The sequence below is a fragment of the Maniola jurtina genome, chromosome 23 (assembly GCF_905333055.1).
Source record: "Maniola jurtina chromosome 23, ilManJurt1.1, whole genome shotgun sequence".
NCBI lineage: Eukaryota > Metazoa > Arthropoda > Insecta > Lepidoptera > Nymphalidae > Maniola > Maniola jurtina.
In genome coordinates, this window is record NC_060051.1 from 512,678 (window position 1) to 535,539 (window position 22,862).

At 37.5% G+C, this 22,862-nt stretch overlaps 1 long non-coding RNA gene across 1 annotated transcript; it reads left to right on the plus strand.

The window, feature by feature from the left end:
- The first annotated feature begins 3,807 nt into the window (after positions 1-3,807).
- On the plus strand, positions 3,808-19,491 carry LOC123877301. Its single transcript, XR_006798560.1, has 3 exons — positions 3,808-3,821; positions 6,920-6,923; positions 19,426-19,491. It is a non-coding gene; the product is annotated as an uncharacterized LOC123877301 (long non-coding RNA).
- The last annotated feature ends 3,371 nt before the right edge of the window (positions 19,492-22,862 follow it).

Genomic DNA, 22,862 nt, shown 5'->3' on the forward strand with positions numbered 1-22,862 from the left:
ACTGTGTGAAACGATACGTCACTGACTGAGAAAATCGTTCCTACAAATCTAACCACTATTTAAGTAAGTATTTCTATTACTATACTCTATCCCCAGAGATAAGCTAATGAGGCTCTCTCTGTTACGTAATCTCATACAAATGACAAAGACAAAAAGTCATTTTGAGTGACCAATCACAAAACTTGTATTAATTAAAAAAATTGTAATTACTTAGATACTAAAACAAATTAAAATAATATTCACTTAATATTAGTGAAAATAATTTTAGTTTGTTTCATGAAATTTATTTGCTTGTATTCGTTTAATTAAAATTATATTCACTAATTTATTGCTCGTGGATATACTGAAAAATGCTTTACACGAAATAAAATCACTGAAACAATTAAATACCCAACTACTGAAGGAACAAGATGAAAGTGAAGCTGAGATGAGGATCATTATTGCTAGGAACTCACAGTTAAAGTCTGAACTTGCAAACCTGCACAACGCTCATACTTTGTTATCAGAGGAGCGCGACCAACTTCAGTTGGCAGTAGGGTCGTTCAATCAGTGCATACAAACTTATGAAGAGGCTCTGGGAAAGATATCTATGTTAGAGGATGAATTAAGCCAATCTCAACAGTTAATTTGTGACCTTCAGTCACAAATAGCAAGTTATGAAACACAAAAAACAAATAACTTGTATGATGAGCTGCTTGCTTCATCCTCAACAGCACCAGTGTTGACAATTGACCTGACCTGTGACAGCCCTTGTGCTGCTAATAATAAGCCACATTCAGAAACTATCCATTTAAATAGTCACAAAAAAATTAAAAAATACATCAAAATTGGTAAATTAATTAAAAAAACGAAAAAATTAATAAAATTTCAGAAATTATGTAATAAAAACATTAGGCTTAGAAAAGAACGTTCAGATTTATTAAATAAGCTCAATACATATTGTTCCTCACTGCAAGAGATGAGAGTTCAATATGAAACTGACGTTCGGAGTCTTAATGAGGAGATTCTAAAACTGGAAAACTCCTTGAAAACAGTTACTTCCCAGTACGAGCTGTCACAGAAACAGGTCGGTGAGCATATACTGGCCGCTGATGAGCTGTTAGCCTTAAGTAATTATAATATAGATCGTCTTGACTCTCTGATTAATAGATGTGAGTGCTCAAATAAGGTTCCGGACGAAATGCCAGTGGACAGTCAGTGTATAGGACAACAAAAAGGCTGTGAAAACAATGGTTCCTCGTTACATTGCCCTCAGCGGAAAACATTTGTTGTTTCAGATGGATTGGGAAAAGACTTTGGTCATTTAATAAGTAATAAATTACATCAAACAGTGATCAACATATGTAACCCAGGGGCACCATATGAATATATAATTGAAAATTTTAAAGGCTGCTGTTTAGATAAATATAGTACAGTTGTCTTGTTGATAGGTGACAGCATGCAAATAACAAAAAAACAAATTTTAAGAAGTTTTGCATACCTATTGGACCTACAAGAAAATACGGGTTGTAAATTCATATTGTGCACTTTTCCTTACTCTTGCACTTTAACCCCAGCACAAAATAGGTATGTCTATACACTCAACATGCTTATTAATAATTTAAGTTTTGGCCATAGGGATTATATTCACATAATAGACACGAATAATTTTATAAAAAAATTTTCACTGACAAAGGATACAATGTACTTGCCCCTTAGTTATAAGAAACAAATAGCTACCTTGGTAGCTTGTAATATACAAGACACAGCTATTTTTAGCTTGAGTTCTTTTGAAAACGGTACATGTTGTACTAATAATATAGACCTAATTAGTAATACTACTAATTCCAGTTTTTTTACGTTGGATACAAACTATTATAATAGTTTGGATACAAATAGTTGCATGGACACTACTGTAAACAGTAATAAGATTTTAAACTAAGTAGTGCGACAACAGATAAGCTATGTAAAATCAATCTTGTACACCAAAATATTCAGGGCTTATCTGGCAAAGAACATGAGATAGAACTATTTATTAAAAAATTTGATATTGACATCTTATGCCTCACTGAGCATTGGCTCAATAGTTATCAATTAATAGTAAATTTAAAACATTATCAATTGTCAAGTGCGTTCTCTAGAAAGAAAGCTATACGCGGAGGGTCTTTAATATTAACCCGCAACAATATCAATTATAAAGAACGGAAAGACATTGTTAATCTTTCATTGGAACGCACTATTGAGCTGTCCTGTGTTGAGCTGGAGCGCTATATTGTCGTCTGCGTGTACCGACCCCCCTCAGGTGACTTTGTTCTGTTTGAGGACGTTATGGAAGAGGCCTTGAGGCGGATATGTAGGTCATCAAAAAAGATATTAGTTTGTGGAGACTTCAATATTGATATTTTGCTTCACACTTCTTTTACTGACAGTTTACTCAATTTATTTAAAAGCTTTAATTTACAGAAAATTTTCAATGAACCAACACGGATAACTGCAAATTCAGCCACTTGTATAGATAACATTTTCTGTGACTGTAAGATTGTCGCAAAATCGATCATGACGAATCTAAGATCCGATCACTGTGGACAAATGATATCTGTTCCCAGTGATAATCAAGACATAACAAAGTTAATAAAGTATAGGCCAGTAACCACTAAAAAGGTAGAGCAGTTCAAACTAAAGGTTTTAACTGCTTTACCTAAACTTGACTTTACTCAGGGTGGTCCGGATGAACACTATAATGCTTTTTTTGATCTCATAAACTCTCAATTTAATTCTACCTTTAAAATTGTAGAAAAAAAACTGTTTAAAAATCTTAAATTTAGTGACTGGGCTACTGTTGGCATCTATAAAAGTAGAAATAAGTTGTTCGACTTGTATGCAGAAAAACAATATAACTACACTCCCACATTTGTTGAATATGTAAAAAATTATTCAAAATTATTCAAAAAGGTTTGCATACAAGCAAAGTCACTCTGCATAAAGCAAAAAATTATTAATTCTGATAATAAAATTAAAGCAGCTTGGGATATCATCACGGATGAAACTGGGAAACAAAAAGTGCATAACAATAAATTGGAGCTAAAAATTAATAACCGTATTATTGACTCCAATATTGAAATTGCAAATACATTTGAGAATTTTTTCCAGAACATTCCAGTCATCACTACTAGTTCCCTTAGTTCTTCACCAACAGAAGCCTATGATCTTCTCAGGGCCAATGTCACTGAATGCGGTGTGTTGTTTAGGTTTGAATACGTTACTCCATATGACATTGTTAAAGTGTTCAAATCTTTACAAAGCAAAAAAACCGGAGATCTGTGGGGAATATCAGTAAAAATAATTAACAATATTATTGATATTATTGCGCCATATCTAGCCCTAATTTTTAATGAGTCTGTGGATACAGGCGCTTTTCCAGATCTCATGAAATGTAGTAAATTGATACCTCTTTTTAAATCGGGTAGCAAAAGTGACCCAAACAATTACAGGCCAATTTCAATTTTGCCAACACTGAGCAAGATATTTGAGAAAATCATGCTCAACCAACTGCTTCAGCATTTCAATTTTAATAAGCTACTCCATTCTGAACAGTATGGCTTCACTAAAGGTCGATCAACAACCGACGCGGCCGCAATGCTGTTAAAGCATATATTCAATGCGTGGGAGGGGTCACAGAATGCCATTGGTATTTTCTGTGATTTATCCAAGGCATTTGATTGCGTTGAGCACGAGACTCTTTTAGTTAAATTGAGCCACTATGGAATCAAAGACACTGCGCTTGGTCTCATTGCGTCCTATCTTAGTGATCGTATTCAAACAGTATGTGTGAATGATGTGAAGTCATCCGGATCAGCCTCACTAATGGGTGTTCCTCAAGGCTCTATTCTAGGTCCTTTCATGTTCTTAGTATACATAAACGATTTACCATATGTAGTCCAAAATATTTGCGATATCGTACTATTTGCTGACGATACGTCTTTGATTTTTAAAGTCGATAGAAATAAGGACAATTTTGACGATATAAATGGTGCCATATCTCAGGTAACTCACTGGTTTACTGTAAATAATCTACTTTTAAATGCAAAAAAAACTAAGTGTATTGAATTCGCACTGCCCAATACCAAGAACACAAGTAACATTAATTTAAGGATAAATAATGATATTTTGAAAATAGAAGAGACTACTACATTTTTGGGGATAACCTTAGATGCGAAGCTGCAATGGGGCACCCATATATCAACTCTTGCTGGCAAACTAAGCTCTGCTGCTTACGCGGTTAGAAAGATTCGACAATTAACTGACGTGGAGACCGCAAAGATAGTATATTTTGCTTATTTTCATAGTATTATGTCTTATGGAATCTTAATATGGGGTAGAGCGGCAGATATTGGGAGAATTTTTGTATTACAAAAAAGGGCAATACGCGCAATTTATAACTTAAAACCACGCGATTCACTTCGAGAAAAATTTAAGGAAATAGGTATCCTTACCGTAGCCTCTCAATATATTTACAACAACATAATTTTTGTAAGACAAAATATTCTTAGTTACAAGAAGGTTGGCGATCTACACAACAGGCTGACTAGACACCGTAACAGGCTTGCGACTCCTACGCTCCGTCTCAGGAAGGTCCAAAAGTCATTTGTGGGAATGGGTATAATCTTCTATAACAAAATTCCTCAGTCAATTTTGGACTTGCCTTTACACAGGTTCAAAAAATCTATTAAAAATATGCTCTTGAGAAAAGCATATTATACTATCGAAGATTATGTAAATGATAAAAAAGCGTGGATTTAAACTTCGATTCGCTCCAGCAATGCGCAGGACTTCAATTGCTTTTATACATGGCATAATATTGTATATCAAATCTTTGAAAAGAGCAACCGCCGAGTTTCTTGCTGGTTCTTCTCGGTAGGAAAGGCATTCCGAACCAGTGGTAGATGCTTTTGACGATTCGAAAGAACTTGTAAAAGTCTAATTGAATAAAAACATTTTGAATTTGAATTTTGAATTTATAATTTTAATTTCTTTTAGTACACTCGACACAATAGTTACCTATACACTTTGCCTGAAATGGTAAAAGTAACCAAATTATTCAACAAAAAGAATCACGCCAAAATCATACTCTAAATACTAAATATCGGGCGGAATCAATCGCCATTTTGAATTCAAAACTTAATTGAATTGGAAACGAACCGTACCCATCTAGTAGGTGCCTACTATCATTCATCCAAATAACTGATTAAATTCAAATCATGTACTGTAAACTTTACTAATCAATGAATTATTGTTAATAGATAACAAAACAGCAACCTATTTAGTAAATTTCCAGTCATTCCACAGGATTTTAAAAGCCTAAATTCACGCGGACAAAGTCGCAGTCATCAGCTAGAATCCATACTAATATTATAAATGCGAAAGTGTGTCTGTCTGTCTGTCTATCTGTCTGTCCGTCTGTCTGCTACCATTTCACGGCCCAACAGTGTAACCGATTCTGACAAAATTTGGTACATGGTAAGCTTATATCCCGGGGACGGACATAGGCTACTTTTTATCCCGGAAAATCAAAGAGTTCCCACGGGATTTTCAAAACCGTAAATCCATGCGGACGAAGTCGCGGGCATCAGCTAGTAAATATATAAATGGAAAAGTGACTAACTGACTGACTCACTGATTGACTAACTGACTGATCTATCAATGCACAGCTCAAACTACTGGACGGATCGGGCTGTTTGGCATGCGGAAAGCTATTAGGAATTTTGAAAATTATTATCATTACTTAGTTTCTAATTCATTGATTTCAATGAATTAGTATTATCATCTCTTACCTATGGATATTTGAAAGTTTTCTTTTACCTATTATCATAGTAAAGAACCAAAAGCGTAGGTATAATAACTCTAAAACATAAATCTAGCCTGATTTAAAAAATTCCTCAGACTAACTTGCGATTAAAATCCTTCAGACGAAGTTGTGATTCGTCAGTTACCTAACTGTTAATCAGATACCAAATAAAACTTTTCCCTATTAACTTTTAGTAGCAAAAAGAATCTTTGAAGATAAAAACAGCGTCCATAAAGCTAAGCCCCAAAAGTCAATTAAAAAGGGAAACTCAGTGCCTTTCGCTCAAACAAAAGGATCCCAAATCCGAACCTGTCATGGCGGATGAAGAAAAAATGAGACATCTTTTGCGTTTCGCAAATCCCTTCGTTTATTTACAAAAACTCGTTTTAATGTCGCGAAAATCTAAGGCCTCGCGATTTGAGTGCTTCCAAACCACTACCATTGTATTTGCCTACCATTTTCATCTTTATCGAGGTTTCTTCACTTTTATAACGGGCGTTTTTAATATTCACAAATTGGGGTAAAGTTGAATTTCAGGTGCTAATCCTATCAATAATACCTACTTATCTTAGACTGCATCATCACTTGGTAGCAGGTCTGGCAGCCAAGCGCTAGTCTATAAATTAAAAAAAAAAATTGGACAACCAGAAGAACAGCCAATGCGTTGTAGGGCACCTCTTGAATAATCTCATGCCAAAATCTGGTAGGAACACCGCCGAAAGGAGTTTGCTTCACAGTATGCATGTGGCCAACCCGGCCAAGTGCGAGTCAGACTCGCGCACTGAGGGTTCCGTACTCGAGTATTTTTCCAACATTTTGCACGATAAATCAAAAACTATTATACATATAAATATTACACATAAAAATAAATAAAAATCTGTTTTAGGATGTCCAGGTAAAGCCCTTTCATATAATACCCCACTTGGCATAGTTATCTCAGTTTGAAAATTGAAACACATTTTAAGGGTTCCGTTTTTCTTTCTGAGGTACGGAACCCTAAAAAAGATCTGATACAATGGACGGTCGAGTGCACCAGGCACCCAGGTGGTGAGGGTGAAATTACTTACGGTGACGTGCGGTGTGTTTGTAGAAAAGGAGGGTGGAATAAGGTCGAAAACTCTTCAGAATACTCCCCATTATAAAGGCGATAGAATACACAAAGTGAGCTTATATAGGTCTTTGTGGTACTCCAGGCTTTCCAACGAGCTCTTTAATCGTTCTCGAAACCTCCACCGTATCATTTTAAAATATTATAAGTCGAGAAAACATAGTAGGGGATTGAGATCAAGATTATCTTCGCTTGATGATAGAACCATGTAAGCGGCAGAATGTTACAGATAATACATTAATGCCTACATTATCTACACAATATACATGTACCTACTTAACTCAGAACAGATATATACCTACCTTGTGAATAATTAAACAGCTTTGCGTAACCTGAGCGTCTATTCAGTACATATTTTATTAATGGAAATTAGATTTATAAAGGTTTCTCCTGTATAAGATACAATATTAGACACATAGCTATGCTATATTAATATTAGAATATAATCTACATATATATAGCTATAATCCACGGAAAAAGGCAAACCTGTATGGTACAACAAGTAGCAAGCGAATTGCATCGTCCGCCCCCCCACTGCTAAGCATGCAGGAAAAGCGAGCCACCAAGCAAACCCCGAGTACCACCACGCAACACCACACACAATGCACAATTGTATTGTAAGGTCTACATCTCTTGCTCAGGTGTCGGAGAGAAATGTGCGTCGAGTGTGTTCTGGTGGATTTGTGTGGTGTTGAGTGGTGGTAATTGGGGTTTGTTTGGTGGCTGGCTTTTTCTGCATGCTTAGCAGTGGGAGGGCGGACTGTCACCCACGGTGAGACGTCTAATAAAAAATATATCATTAAGGCTCCATGGTCCCAGGGTCTCCACGGCAAACGGAACAGAAATGTAACTTTCGATAAGAGAGGCATACTTGCGCCACTTACCGGTTTCAGCCATTCATAATCTTCATAAGCGACATGGTCCAAAAGCACCTAACTATATAGGTAGCCGTAGGGTCCTTACAAACGGAAAGATTTAATGATTTCAAATTGCTAATCAGCCTTTGTTTAATTTCGTCCGTCATAACAAAAGAGAATGCTTAAAATAACCATTTACTTTCGTTAAGTCCCCCTTAAGTTCTGTCACCTAATTCAATTCCACACTTTGGGATTTTTTGCTACCTTTTAATGGAATTAAGGCCATTTTTCCCCGTAACGAGGCCCTTTCAAGACCTTCTTGAAGAATATTTTAACATTTAATTTGAGGGAAAAGTTTGGTCATAAGTTCATCATAATATATACATACAGCCGCTAGGTATTCTGATAACTCATTATATTTGTATAGAATCAGACGTTATTTTGCAGAAGTCCATGCTATACAAAGAGCCAAAAGCGCGCAAAAAAATGCGCTAAACCATTGCAATTTCATTGCATTTGCACGTGTGCATTGTAAGGTTTACATCTCCTGAGGATGCTCCGGTGTCGGGGCGAAACGTGCGTCGAGTGATTTTGAGATTTGTGTGGTGTGTATTGCTCGCTTGGTGGCTGGCTTTTCCTGCGTGTTTAGCAGTGGGAGGGCGGGCGGTGCATATCGCATGCTGCATGTTGCACCATACAGATTAGTCTGGTTTAGCGGATTATAGCAAGTTAAGCTTTTAGTTCCTTGTACTTAATACTATACAATCAATGACCTTAGAAAGTCATTGTATACAATACCTACATTGGACTGCGAAGCTAAAGTGACAATGGGCAGGGCCCATACCTAGTTGGCACTATCCAACCCTAGCACTTTCAGCTCCTTTCAGCAAAGGTTGCCTGGTAGAGATTGCTCCAAGCAATAAGGCCGCCTTTGCACACAATTGTTTTTCTGTTTTCTTCTGTGTTGTGATCCTTTACATGTGTTTTTGTGTGCAATAAAGTGTTTCTATCTATCTATCTATCTATCTATCTATCTATCTATCTATCTATCTATCTATCTATCTAGTTGGAAAAATCGATAGACGTTGAGGTCCCAAGGTTCTAGAATGGAAATTTGTACGGTCGGTCTACGGAGCACAAAAAAAAAGTGTTTCTTATTTTGAATATTTTAGGGTCGTATTAAATAATAATATCTATTAAGGCCTCGTCTCCACAGCCCCTGAGGGTCGTAATGATGCGGCCGGGGCGAGGGGACGCACTGACTTTGATAAATCTTGTAATATCACACCTCCCTAGAGCATTGAGAGGTTTTTGACTTTTGTTAGCTTTATGATACGGGATATTTTTTTCTCCCACCGGAAATTCGTTCATTATTTAAAAAAAACAGCCAAGTTCGAGTCGGAATCGCACACGAAGGGTTCCGTACCATCGCACAAAAGAGACACTTATTTTTAGGGTTCCGTACCTCAAAAGGAAAAAGGGTTCCGCTCTTATAGGATCACTTTGTTGTCTGTCTGTCTGACCGTCCTCCCGTCCGTCGTGACTGTCAAGAAAACCTACCTACCATATACTTCCCGTTGACCTAGAATCACGAAATCTGGTAGGTAGGTGGGTCTTATAGCACAAGTAAAGGAATAAATCCGAAAACAGAGAATTTTTCAGGTTACATCACAAAAAAGAATTAAAATGTGTTCACGAAAAAAATTATTTTCTTAATCACATATAGATGGCGCTGTTGTCATTAACTTGCTGTGTTGCACATAAAAATATTAAAATATCTTCTAAGATGGTACGAAACCCTTCGTATGCGAGTCCGATTCGCACTCGGCCAGTTTTTTTTTTAATTTTCATGGCAGCCATTTTGAATTTTTCATCAACGTACATCATCAAACATTAGAATACTAGTGATGCGCCTAAAGAAGTTTTAGTTATAAACTCTAACGACGCACCCCGGCTTCGCACGGGTAAGTAAAATATAGCATCACTCAGGAAGAATGTAGCTTTTTATTGGTGAAAGTATTTCCAAAATCGCTTTACTAGTTCCAGAGATTACTTCCTACTAATAAACTTACATCGTGAGGAAACTTGCATGCCTGAGAGTTTTTCATGTTCACAAAGATGTGTGAAGTCTGCCAATCCGCATTGGGCCAGCGTGGCAGACTATGGTCTAAACCCTTCTCATTCTGAGAAGAGACCCGTGCTCAGTATTGGACCGGCAATGAGTTGATCATGATGAATAAACTTACTTTACCTCTTTATAATATTAGTGCGATTATACAGGGTGTTTGGTAATTAGTATATAATGACGACACGTACCCATGCTACTTTGATCTGATAAACACAATGCTGAAGTACAATGACGAAATAAAATTATAAAAATTTCCATACAAAAATAAAAAATAAAAATTATGTCAAAGTTTTCATGACCCTACCGTGCCCTAACTCACTGAGATCGTTGACCATCTTTTGATAGGCCGAGGCCAACGATCTCAGTGAGTTAGGGCACATTAGGGCCATGAAAACTTGGTCAAAAAAAAAATTAAAATTTTGTATGGAAATTTTTATAATTTTATTTCGTCATTTTACATCAGCATTGTATTTATCAGATCAAAGTAGCATGGGTACGTGTCGTCATTATATACTAATTACCAAACACCCTGTATACATAATACTATGTAACCTACCTAGATATATACCGTGTGGCCATGCTTACTCATAGGTCTAATCATAACAGCGTGCTGTAAAGCTGATGATCAATTCTTTCTGCCACAAGATTAAGTACCCATTCCGCGTCCTTACATTCGACACGCTGTGAAATTGAATTAAATAGGTACAAACTTCAGAACCTACATAATAATAATACCTACTTTTAACAGGGCTCTCTCCGTCACTTACTCCATACAATCGTAGTTCCAATTTCATTTGAATATTAAGCAACCAAAGTCCATGAAATGCAGACATATTCTAGAAACTAACATCTGTGCCTGTTGTGTTTTAGATTTTTCTGAAAATAACAAGTTTCAAAATTACAGGAACTCGAAGATTTGTATGTGAATTTTTAAGACCGCGTAACTTTGAAACCGAATATTTTAACAGAAATCTGGAAAACCTCTCTGGAAAGCATAGAATATATTAGTTTCTAGAATATGTCTGCAAAATTTCATGGACTTTGGTTGCTTTTAATATTCAAATGAAATTGGAACTACGTTTGTATGGAGCGAGTGACGGAGAGACCCTTCTTAAATACCTATGTAATATCGTCAATTCGTCACATATTATCGAAACAGTCATGTGACGTCGCGTAAAAGGCCAACTACTTAGTAATACTTTGCCATAATATCGTTTATTATTATATTATTATGTATCATTATATTATGCAAGTTACTATGTTGCTATATGTATAGAAGGTATATGTAATATATATATTATTACTTAGAATAGTTATGTATGTATGTATATTTATTATGTTTATTAATATAATAATTAATATAATGTACCTATATATAAGTAATTTCGAATAATTCTTTGCGACTTGATAGGTACTATCCAACACTAGCTTCTCCTTTCAGCAAAGGTTGCCTGGTAGAGATTGCTCTAAGCAATAAGGCCGCCTTTGCACACAATTGTTTTTTCTGTTTTCTTCCTTCTGTGTTGTTCATTTACATGTTTTTTGTGCAATAAAGACTTCTATCTATCTATCTACTTAAGTACCTAGGTATAATCATTTTAGTACCTACAGGTACTTGATTTGAGTATCATATACCTATAATTATATTATGGACAAACACATCATATCTTGAACACACGCTTAAAAACCATGCCTCTAACAGTGTTTGGGGGCACGTAGGGTCCCAGTGGTGGGTCTGCTGCGGCGGACATCCGCTGGCAGAGTAACGAGGCGTTGTCGGTCCCTTGTGCTCCGTCGTCAGCGGTGGGATGGAACTTCGTGAGGTTTTTAGTCGGTAGGACTCCGACACCAACCATAACCACTGTGCTCCCCCGTGGCCGGTGGAACCCATAATGGATTTTCCTCACGATCATTCAAGTTACAAATAGGCATTAGGATAATTTTCATAGGGTCTTTTGAGTCCATGCGCTATATCACTCAGTGATAGAGAACCCTCATCATAGTAAGTAGTATTATATCCATGGGTTGGGGTACAAAGGACCGGGTGTCTTTACATAAAGGGGTGGATATTCAGAACATGCCATTCAATAAAGTCGCAAGTGGATTTTGCTAGCTTACGGTATAAAAGGGTGGGTTTATTTAATTAAAAATATGGCTATTTGGGATCCGTTGCCAAATTGATAAACATGGTTGGGAATAAATCCTACTAATATTATAAACGCGAAAGTTTGTAAGTACATATTATTATGTATGTATGGATGTTTGTTACTCTTTCGCGCAAACTACAGGATGGATTTGACTGAAATTGGGAACGGAGATAGACTATACTCTGGACTATACACAAAGGCTACTTTTTATCCCGGAAAATCGAGGAGTTTCCACGGGATTTTAAAAAACCTTTATCCACGCAAACGAAGTCGCGGGCATCAGCTACTGTTTCCATACATTACACTTCATACTAATACGACTATTTACACTATAAACACACACACACTATAAACAAAAAAAAGGCGAAAGTTTATGTGTATGTGTGCATGTGTGTTTGTGTGTGTGTGTGTGTGTATGTTTGTTACTTCTTCACGCAAAAACCACTGGGCGGATTGGGCTGAAATTCAGAATGGAGATAGATAATATCCCATGTTAGCCTATGTCCGTACTTATAACAAACTAACTTTTGACGCGTGGATTAGATAAATTTCAACCCCGTATTTTACCCCCTTAGGGGTTAAATTTTCAAAAATCCTTTCTTAGCGGATGTGTTCTTAGCGGGATTTAAAAAGCGAAATCCACGTAAATTTGAGAAAGGTCCCTCTCTGTAATTGTAAAGGTTACGGTAATTTGTTAATTGCAGCCATACGGTCTACTGGTATTTCCCAAAAATAATTTCCACATATCCCCGTCGACTGTAAAAGCTGGAATTACAAGCCGTTTCATTTTAATTATGAAACCCTTCCCAGTGCTGAGAGCTAAGTCCTCCGTGAAATAATTGCGAACAGCCCTCCGGAGGTACCTTCCCTCTCTAGAGGGTTAATTTTGCCCTGTTGCCTTTTTAACTTGCCCTTTTTATCCGATTGCCTAAAAAGTTTTTATTCAATAGCAAGTTAGCTCTTGACTACGATCTCTGTACTACACGATGATTTTTTAGTATCTTTTTAATGCTCATACAAAAGCGAAATAGTAGGTACCTTCGCCACCTACCTAATATCTACTAGAACCCAGAACCAGTTAATAAAAAAATTTGTAATAAAAACATTGGTAGAGCCTTGTAATGGCCTAGAGCAGAGGTCTCCAAGCTTTGAAGCCTGAGGGCCATAATAATTTTGTCAGTATGTTCCAAGGGCCAAAACAGTTGAATTTTTCTGCCCTTAACTATATTTCTAGCTGTCTAGCTAGACATATAGTCGCAAAGTGCGCGTCCTAAGCAAATATACGCTTTTTTTGCATTTCAATTACTTCAATTACTTAACGTTATTTACTAGTTATTATGCTTAAGCTTAGATACTTCAATTAAGTTTTCTGCGTCAACATTTCTGTGGTAAGTTTTACCTTGCAAGTAAATACAACCGAGTAGGTAATTATCATTATGTGTTTTCTTCTTCAGTTATTGCAATAGTAACAACAATAAGAAATTGGCTGTCGCGGGCCAGATTGATGACACTAGTTTTAAGCTGTCGCGGGCCGAATGCCCTCTCCGATGGCACGTGCGGGCGGGCCGGATTTGGCCCGCGGGCCGTAGTTTGGAGACTCCTGGCCTAGAGATTAAAATAGGTATCTGCCTCTTACTCGGGAGGCCGGGTTCGAACTTTTCGGAGCCAAACTCTTTTTGTACCAAACCCTTCTCATTCTGAAAGGAGAGTGGAGATCCGTACTCAGTAGTGAGACAGCGATAGCTCAGCCAGTCCGCACTTGGCTAGCATGTTGGACTATGGCATGGCTAGGGAGGGACACAAACTGGTCCACCAGTTTAGTGAGAGACAAATGTTTAGGTATGCATTAACAAGTATAAATTAAAAATTTATACCCCCGACAAGTAAAGGTTACAGTAACTAGAAAAGAGCTGATAACTCTCAAACGGCTGAACCGATTTTCTTGGATTATAGCTAAGAACACTCTCGATCAAGCCACCTTTCAAACAAAAAAAAAACTAAATTAAAATCGGTTCATTAGTTTAGGAGCTACGATGCCACAGACAGATACACAGATCAATACACACGTCAAACTTATAACACCCCTCTTTTTGGGTCGGGGGTTAAAAAGATATACATGCTAAGTGGAAGAAAGTTCATTATAGATAGGTATCTACTACGGATTTGTAATCCGTTTCCTCGCTATAATGTAGGTTACACAAACGTTAACGTGGCACGAACAACAACACAAACAAACAAAGTGTGTTATCGCTATTCGGTGTCTCCAATCAAAGCGGCGTGACTACTCCATTCCGTTTACACGTTATGAATGTTGACACCACGCTCCGTTAGGAATATTGCGGGACACTACCAATAAGGATAAAAAAAATTCAAAAAAAAAAAACCGACTTCAAAAACTACAAACACTTAAAAGTAATTCGGGCGAGCTTCACTCTTGGATTTCTAGCTCGCTCGACTTCATACCTAGGTACATTACACGTGTAGCTAAACAAAAATTATTTTTTACTTTTAAGTGTTTGTGGTTTTTGAAGTCGGTTGTATTTTTCTTTTGAAATTTTTTTACTTCACAATTTTTAGTTTTAGTTACGCCTTGAGACATGGATTAAAATACAATGTACGCAAATCAGAAATGTTGATTTTTAGAGCTGGTAAAGGCCCGGAGAGGATACCACCAGTTTTGTTAGATGGAACACCAGTTCGGGTTGTGCAACAGTTCAGGTATCTCGGACACATGTTAACGGGATCCCTGAGCGACGATTTTGATATAGAACGAGAGCGAAGGTCACTGGCAATACGGTGCAACATGCTCGCTCGCCGATTTGCTCGGTGCTCTGAGGATGTTAAAGTTACATTGTTTAAAGCTTATTGCATGAGTTTTTATACTTCACAACTATGGATCAATTACACCAAAAGATCTTTTAACATCCTCAGGGTACAGTATAATGATGCCCTTCGCATTTTATTAAAAATGCCAAGGTATTGTAGTGCGTCGGGCATGTTCGCCGACGCTGGAGTCCCGGACTACTACGCCATTATACGAAATAGAATTGCGGGTTTCTGGGAAACAGTCCGCAATTCTAAAAATAAGATGCTTAAAGTCGTCGCTCAGGCGTCCCCTGACAATGTGTTCTATAAACACTGGCTACGGGTACACCAGATCCCTAACGTAAAATGACTAACTATTTCATTTTAAACTATTTTAATTTTTATATTATATTTTGTATTTTTTTTACTGTTTATATGGGTCCCTAACCTGCAATAAAACGATTTTATTTTATTTATTTTATTTTTATTTATTTAGGGAACCCACTGTACTATAATATGCTAAGCCCAGTTAAAAGCCTACTGTTTACTAAGCTATTACACTGACCGCGAGCTATTTGCTCTAATCCATTGACGAGTTCTGTTCTCTATCTCCGAAGATATTCATCAGATATTCATGAAATTTATATGGCACCACATGCACAGTATACCCTTTCAAACAAAAAAAAATTCCAAATCGGTCCAGGAGTCTTTGAGTAATCAGGGAACATACATAAAAAAAAAGATTCTGACGAATTGAGAACCTCCTCCTTTTTTGGAAGTCGGTTAAAAAACCAATATAATCTGCAAGAAATACAACTATGGCATCCCCCGAAGTTGAAAATAGAGGGCGCTTGTCATTCATACCAAGACAGATCAACTGACCTCAATACGAACCTAAGCCAGTCACAACTCACGACGCTTTCATTAGATGGCAGCACGAGTAACTTACAGTTAAAGCTCAAGTAGAAAACGCAAATCTGAATCGCACTAACGGAGTGGACTTGGGAATCTGCACTATATGTAGAAGTTTCAAATTACAATCGCCGTCGAATTACCTATTGCTACGGTCGAGCACACAGACACCGCTGCCGTACACAATATTCTACGCTTACGCTTTATAATCAAGGACTACTAGCCGTGATAGCCTAGTGGTTATGAAAGCCGCTTCCTATTTGAGAGGCCGGGGGTTCGTTCCCGGGCACGAATCAACTTTTCCGGATCAGCCTCATTAATGGGTGTTCCTCAAGGCTCTATCCTAGGTCCCTTCATGTTCTTGGTATATATAAACGATCTACCATATTTTGTCCAAAATACTTGCGATATTGTACTATTTGCTGATGATACGTCTTTGATTTTTAAATTAGATAGAAATGAGAATAATTATGACGATGTAAATAGAGCCATATCGCAGGTCACTCACTGGTTTACTGTTAACAATTTGCTTTTAAATGCAAAGAAAACCAAGTGTGTCGAATTCGCACTGCCCAATACCAAGACGACAAATAATATAAAATTAATGATAAATAATGATATGTTGAAAGTAGAGGAGACCACCGTGTTCCTGGGGATAACTTTAGATGCAAAGCTTCAATGGAACGCCCATATATCAACACTTGCTGGCAAACTCAGCTCTGCTGCTTACGCTGTTAGAAAGATTCGACAGATAACTGACGTGGAAACTGCAAAAATTGTATATTTTGCCTATTTTCACAGTATTATGTCTTACGGAATCTTGCTATGGGGTAAAGCGGCAGATATTGGAAAAATTTTCGTTTTACAAAAAAGGGCAATACGCGCAATTCATAATTTAAAACCGCGCGATTCCCTACGAGAGAAATTTAAGGAAATAGGTATTCTTACAGTAGCTTCTCAATACATTTACAATAATATAATTTTTGTACGACAAAACATCTTCAGCTACAAAAAAAATCGGTGATTTCCATGACAGGCCAACTAGAAATCGTGATAAGCTCGCAACTCCTACGCTCCGCCTCAGAAAAGTGGGAAAGTCATTTGTGGGAATGAGTGTAATATTTTATAATAAAATTCCACAGTCAATATTAGACTTGCCTTTACACAAGTTTAAAAAATCCATTAAAAGTATGCTCCTGGCAAAAGCATATTACACAATCGAAGATTATGTAAATGATAAAAAAGCATGGATTTGACTCGCTCCAGCAATGCGCGGGTCTGCAATTGCTTGTATAGTATAGAATATTATTGTTAATTGCACAATTGAAAAGAGCAACCGCCGAGTTTCTTGCTGGTTCTTCTCGGTAGGAACGGCATTCCGAACCAGTGGTAAATTATTTGACGATTCAAAAGCACTTGTAAAAGTTTATTTGAATAAAAATCTATTCTATTCTATTCTATTCTATTCGAAGTTATGTGCGTTTTAAAAACTTAAAATATCACTTGTTTTAACGGTGAAGGAATACATCGCGAGGAAACCTAAGCCTTAGAGTTCTCCACAATGTTCTCAAAGGTGTGTGAAGACTGCCAATCCGCAATAAGCCAGCGTGGCAGACTATGGCTTACACCCTTCTCAGTCTGAGAGGAAACACGTATTTGGTGATCGGTTGATATGAAATGAAATAAAAATTATTTCATATAGGATAGCATGTGGCACTTAATATATTATATTGATCATTATAATGACGATGATGATGATGATAACCAACGTATTCTCTTCATTAAATTGAAAAAAAAATCCCAGAGCTATTAGAAACTGGGACTATCCACAATTTTCAACCAAAATGGTGCCTTCCAAGGATATTTGCTGAAATATTCGCTGATCCCTACACACGCAGCACGCGGCCACGCAAATGCGATATTTGATTTGCGCCTTACTTAATTGATCAAACGAGGGGTGATTGTGTTTGCTCATACGTTTCACATTCCGCTGATGGCAAGGCAGCTAACTCGCTAACGTGTTTGAGTTAATGCTGGGATGAATGTGGGGATAAGCCGTTAATTCTTAATTAATTCGGAATTGTATTGCGGATGCCAATTTCATGATTTAATTTTGAATTCGTCTGCGAAACGTAAACTTTGGCGATCACTTAGAGGTTTTAAATCTTGTAATATTATTATGTAATCAATGATGTAAGTTGTTTCGTGGTTTAACGACATATTATTTATTGTAGTCTAGCTGATACATAGTTATAAATGGGTGTGTATTTGAGTAAGAGATGGGGCTAATTTTGAGTCATAAATGAAGCTGTTTTTGCGCTATGGACGAGTCTATTTTTGAGTCATAAATGTGGCGGTTTGTGAGTCAAAAATGGGGCTGTTTTTGAGTCACAAATCTGGCTTATTTTTATTCATAAATTGGGTTCATTTTTCGTCGTAAATGTTGCCGTTTTTAAGTCATAAATGGGGCTGTTTTTGAGTCAAAAAAGGGTCATAATCATAGTAAAGTCAGCATCGAACGTCGCCTAGTGAATCCGGGGCCATCATCTAGTCTAGTTGGACGTAAGCACATCAATTATCTCTCGTGCATTTATCTGTAATGAGGCGCACACAAGCCGATAATCCGCTTATCCGAGCGCTCTCATAGTTCCCATGCACCCTGAGGGGTTAGTACGATCTCACATCTCAACAACGTTGATAGAATTCGAGCATCGTCATCGATGGGACATAATCACATATACATGTAATACTTATCCTATTATTACTTACACCTGTAGATATTAATGCCAACTCACATCACCTAGTCCACCGTAAAGCTTATAGTACAGTAGTAGTGCAGTACTTAGTAATTATTGTAATTTCCCTAGTGTGGACTGTGCAGGCAAAAGGCAAAACGACTGTTAAACTTCTCGTCAATAAAGATTTGTTAAGTTAGTAGAGGATGCCCGCGACTTCGTCCGCGTGGATTTAGGTTTTAAAGTTCCCGTGGGAACTGTTTGATTTTCCGGGATAAAAAGTAGCCTATGTCTGTCCCCGGGATATAAACTAACCCTGTACCTTTCGTCAGAATCCGTTACACTGTCGGGCCGTGATAAGGTAGCAGACAGACAGATACACAGACAGAAAGACATGACACACTTTCGCATAATTATATAATAGTAGTATGGAAGTATGGATTATTTGTTATTAGTGTGATTATTATTACACTTGTTTTTATAAATCACTAGCTGACGCCCGCGACTTCGTCCGCGTGGATTTAGTTTTTTCGAAATCCCGTGGGAACTCTTTGGTTTTCCGGGATGAAAAGTAGCCTATGTGCTAATCCAGGATATTATCTATCTCCATTCCGAATTTCAGCCAAATCTGTCCAGTAGATTTTGCGTGAAGGAGTAACAAGCATACACACACACACACACATACAAACTTTCGCCTTTATAATATCAGTGTTATGTAGGTATGTTACATATTCCAACGAATACCTATGTGAAATCCCTTGCGGAACGAATCAGCTTCGAAGGCTGTGCCACTGGGTCATGAGTCCAGCGCACCGTCAGCGAGATAGGTATCACCTCGTCGTCACGCGTCAATTTCTATGTGGGACTGATCTACGTTTAATGTTAGTTAAGGTGGTATACCTTAACTAGGTCTTTCTGTCGTCACACCTCGACGCAGTTTCTAGTTAGGTTAGATTAGCTTAGCTTATTCAGGTCGTCATAATGTAAGAGTCTGCATCTAAAATTGATGTAGTTAGGTTAGGTAAAAATGTAAGAACTTTATAATAAACTAGCGACCCGCCCCGGCTTCGCATCGCTCGGTGGACATTTATTTTTTATCGCGGACTTTTTTGTAGGCATTATTGAGTTCTACAACTTTTCTATAGAAGTCAACCATACATCTCTAACCATTTAGGCAGCGTTCGCGAGAATCGTTAACGTACGGCAGTTTTTTCGACGCCTTACTCCACAATTTTCACTACCACGAAAAATCCTATCTATTTTCCGGGATAAAATATAGCCTATACGGATTCAGAAAAATCCTTCTAAGTAATGGTAAAAGAAATTTTGAAATCGGTCCAGTAGTTTTTGAGCCTATTCAATACAAACATACAAAAATACAAAGATTTCCTCTTTATAATATTAGTATAGATTTAGTAGTAAAATTCTATTTTCGTTTCCTTCAAAAATCCTTCTGGCTGTCGCATCCTTAACTGGTATGTGGAAACGACAAAATAGAATGAAAACAAAGATTTCCCATCAGATAGCGAGTGATTCGCGTGTAGGGGGGAAGATATGGTGATATTTACGCACGCGTCGTCGTGCAACTCGAACCAAACGCGAATATTATGGAAATTACACTGCTTCGACGCCACCTACTGTCACAGCTTAGCAAAATACAATAATAACTAGGTACCTCTAACTAGATAGGTAAACTGTTTTTTAACCCCCGACCCAAAAAGGGGTGTTATAAGTTTGACGTGTGTATCTGTGTATCTGTGTGTCTGTGTATCTGTGTATCTGTCTGTGGCACCGTAGCGCCTAAACTAATGAACCGATTTTAATTTAGTTTTTTTTGGTTGAAAGGTGGCTTGATCGAGAGTGTTCTAAGCTATAATCCAGGAAAATCGGTTCAGCCGTTTAAAAGTTATCAGCTCTTTTCTAGTTACTGTAACCTTCACTTGTCGGGGGTGTTATAAATTTTTAATTTACACTTGTTCTGTACTCATTTTGTGGTTTACAATAAAAGTATATTCATAAATTCATTCGTTCATAAGTAGGCCCGTAAGAATTGGGAATTGTTATTAGGATTTCTGTGGTAGGCCCGACACTTCGCCCACGTGGACTTAGATTTTTTTTAATTCTCTTTGGTTTTCCAGGATGAAAATCGGTCAAAAATACCGCTTTCCTAGAAATTCTAGTTATTTATGAGTATCTATAGGATTTGTAAAATGAGCTACACAAGCGGCCCGAAAAATAAAAGTATAAATTAATTAAAAATCAATAAAATAATCCTTAATTCAAATTAGTCTTTAGACTTATTCCTTAGGTGTTGAGATTTATTTTAGAAAATCACTTAATATTTTTGCTTTCATTTAAAAAAAATCTGGCCTACCTATAACCATTCTATATCAATGCTATAAATATATTTTAATCATTCAATCAAAGTTATATTTCAACAGGTCACTATGTTTAAAAATTCCAAGTAAAACATCAAAGTATTCTACATTGACAACTAGATGGCGCCTGTTCTCCGCTACATCATATTATTAATTCGTACGGTATGAAAATATGTACTTTTTAATTCTCTTGTCAACAATAAAGACTTCAAGAAAAACTCTCCTTATTTAGATCCGGTTTCGCAGGACCATATGAATTTTTGGAAAAGTTGCCCTTTCTGGCAATTAAATAATACTAAATAAACTAGTGATCCACCATGGCTTCGCACCGATTTTGACGGGATTTTTACAGGCAAGTAGAGAATTGACCAGGGAGTAACATAGGCTACTTTTTTAACCGACTTTCAAAAAGGGAGTTGTGTTTTTCTACATAAGTACACCGAAATCTCCGAGATTTCGGAACCGTTTTGCGTCATTTCTTTTTTAATCGACAGAGGAACTTTGCGACATTGTTTCATAAAAAATTTGGATTCCAACTCCTCAATCCTGATGCTGCAGGGGATCTGACCAATCCACGCGGGCGAAGCTGCGGGCATCAGCTAGTATACGTATAAACCTTCACCTTATATCACGTCTATCTATTTGGTGAAAAGTTGAAAACCGCATTGAATTCCGTTGTGTAGTTTAAAAGATCTAAGCGCGCCTACATAAATAGAGACAGCGGGAAGCGACTTTATCCATACTAATATTATTTATTTATAAATGCGAAAGTGTGTCTCTGTGTCTGTCTGGTACCTTTTCACGGCCCAACACTTTAACTGACTCCGACGAAATTTGGTACAAAGTTAGCTTATATCCCGGGGACGGACATAGGCTACTTTTTATACCGGAAAATCAAAGAGTTCCCACGGGATTCCTAAAGACCCATCCGCTCAACCGATTTTTATGAAAGGTACCGAGGTAGCTTGCGTCCATGTTATTGACATAGACAACTTTTTATCCCGGAAAACCAAACAGTTCCCACGGGATCTTCAAAAACCTACATCCACGCGGACGAAGACGCGGGCATCTAGAGGATGCCCGCGTCTTCGTCCGCGTGGATTATATAAGGTTATTATATAAGGTTATTGGTCCTTTCACATAAGGTTATTATTGGCATTGGATTGTATTTAGGTAGTAGGTATCTGGTATATAATAACGCTAAGTTTTTGCTAGCGTGCTTGTTAAACCCAGTATGTTCTAATTTTAAGAACGAAGTGAAGCCAAAAGTACCGCTTTTCTAGAAATTCTTGTTACTTATGAGTATCTATAGGATTTGTATGTAAATCCGAGAGCCGAGAGAGCGGCCTCACTCTAGTTCACTCTGTTCTAGGGGTGATGTGAAATCAAACTCCCCGACCAGTGGTCCAACCCCGTGCCCCGCCCGCAGTCGCAGGCGGCGTAGCCACCACTGAAGAGGGCCATCGCCCTGACCAGTTACCCCGGGACCCGTAAGGGTCCGCGTGGAGGACCAGACAGCATATCAACAATATAGTCCTCAAAACTTTGTTCATATGTTCACTTTAATTTTTGGAATAGTTGCCCTTTCTGGCTCCTAAATAAATAATATTAAATGAAGTAGTGATCCGACTAGGCTTCGCGCGGGTGTTATAATTTTATCATAAGAAAGAACATATAATAGGTATTGGTGAAAACCGCATCAAAATCTATTGCGTAGTTTAAAAGATCTAATCGTACTAAATACAGACAGCTGGAAGCGACTTTATTTTATGAGTAAACTAGCTGATGCCCGCAGCTTCGCCCGCGTGGATTTAGGGTCTAAAATCCCGTGGGAACTTTTGAGTCAACGACAAAGTCTTTACTTGGTACAGATACCTTCAATATCAATCAATTTATAACCGACAGTTTCTAAATCCCATCAGTATTGATGGTGAGGTATCCTGCAGCGTCAGGATTGAGGAATTGGAA